Below are 2191 nucleotides of genomic sequence, written 5' to 3' on the forward strand. Positions count from 1 at the left end.
TGGATGAACTTTGGGTTGATCTGAGGATTCTTTGAAATTTATTTGGGGAGAAAGAACTTATGCGATCTAGCGTAGCCTCTATTCTTGTTGAGGCAGTGCGGGAGTAGGTTCAGGAGCTGGATTAACTTCTTGTTGTTCCCATTGATTTTGTGCGTCAATGCGGTCAGCAATTTCTTCTTCTTCTTCTTCTTCTTCGAGAATGAAGCACATTTGACGCTAGTCAGGATAATTTCTTTTCATAGACTAGGCCAAACTATATAACTCGGTGATGATGTTTTCTTGTTCGTCGTCGAAACTCAAGTCTGGCTGTAGCACTAGTTCATGATCTCTTCCTGGTTCAGGAGGAATGATGGGCAGGCTCATCTTTTACTATGTTAGTGGACTGGAAAGAAAATTGTCGGATTTCTTTAAGAACTTGCTTGTGAATGGCAGAAATCCTTTGTCTCTCTAGATTTTCCTTAATCACACTCTCTATTCGCTGACCCTTTTCTTCCTCAGCAATAATGTGACTCACTTGTCTGAATTGAGAATAATTTACTTTTGAATTCCAAGCAAGTGTTTGTAATTGATCCGCAATATATGATTGATTCAGTCCTTGTTCAGGTTGTTCAAGAGGTAGATCGAATGGGAATTCATGCAACAATACCACGCTACGTCATATCTACTATCCAAAATAGGTAACTTCGGTTGTTCAAGATTTGATAGTGATAAAGCCCTCCTAACGCCCTTTTATGTTGCATGTGTGAGAGGGGTTAAAAAGCTGTGTGCAATTTTTTGCAAATATGAATTGGTGTGATCTTAAGTCTAGTTGTTTAGAAAGTTGTTCATTGTGCAACGCCCTCCTTCTAGCGCCATTTTATGTTGGTGCGTGGGAGGAGGGTAAAGAAAAAGTTGTGGACGACTTTTGCAAATACAAATTCGAGTTCAGCTATTCAAGACTTGATAATGAAAAGCCCTCCTTCTAGCGCCATTTTATGTTGGTTTTTGTTTTATCATCTACCAAACATTAGAATAAGATACCCCAAGGTATTGAAAAATCACTATTGATTCCAAGGTCTATATGTGCGAACAAGCGGCTTTAGTGGGATAGCTACTTGGGTAGTGTTTGCTGAAAATCTCAAGGGGGACTTACATTAACAAATGTCTTTTAAGCTTCTGGACTTAGACGGATTTAGCACTTTTAGGCTCTCTTTTTTAATTTTTATTTTCGATATTTAGACTTTCAAAAAGGGAAAGAGGGATAGGGATAGGAAAGCTGATCTAATCCTACGAATTCTAGAAACGGTATTAACTGAGCGCTCTCGGGAAACCGCACTTTGCTTCACCGCACCGAAGACAACTACACAAAGTGGGTGCACTGTTCAACGAGTTGTGCGTATGATCGAAGTTTTGGCATGCACAGGGGATAGGCTCAGACTAACTTTGCACAGTGAAATGGAAATCATCCATTCACCAAAAGTATGAGCATACACTGTCAATTAACACTTATCAAATCCTTCATTCAATTCTAACAACATGAAAGCAAATCTAAATTAACTTTAACTAATGTGTTGAGGAAATTGAAACCATGCTAATTATTCAAACAACGGAGAAAGCCTTAAGAGAAAGCGCACATGCAATATATTATTTGAAAATGACCTTCACGCAACAATATATCAAAAACCTCACACTCTCCAAATGAGAGGAGGTAGCCTTATATAGTTTTTCAAAAATCAATGAACGACCAAGATCAAACAGTGATCAAGGGCCTAGATTGAAAGCTACAAACCCTAATTAGGGTTTCCCAAAACTCTATTAGTTTGAAAGAATGAGAAAGTGACATGTGGCACAATTGCTATTGTCACTGAGGTGAGTGTCCAGTTTCCCCTTTTGTAGATTCAATGTATCTAGACACGATGAGCCTGACCTCCTCCATAGTGACACTTGGCAAGTTGCTAATCTGGAAGTCGATGACGTCCACATCATCAGTACATGTGGCGAGGATGCCTTCCCACTCAACTGCTTGGGCAAGAAAGTTCTCGTCAATGAGGAGAAAACTTGCAATCCTTGAAAGATCGCCCTTATCAATCATCCCCTAGTCTTTGAAAAAGCTCGACTGAATTCTGGCTCTCAGGTTCTCTGCCTGCAAGTGTTTTTCTCATATACTCTCTTTCTTCCAGATCTCTGATGCTACATGAAACACCTTACTCAA

This window comes from Cryptomeria japonica, chromosome 3, assembly GCF_030272615.1.
Source record: "Cryptomeria japonica chromosome 3, Sugi_1.0, whole genome shotgun sequence".
Lineage (NCBI taxonomy): Eukaryota > Viridiplantae > Streptophyta > Pinopsida > Cupressales > Cupressaceae > Cryptomeria > Cryptomeria japonica.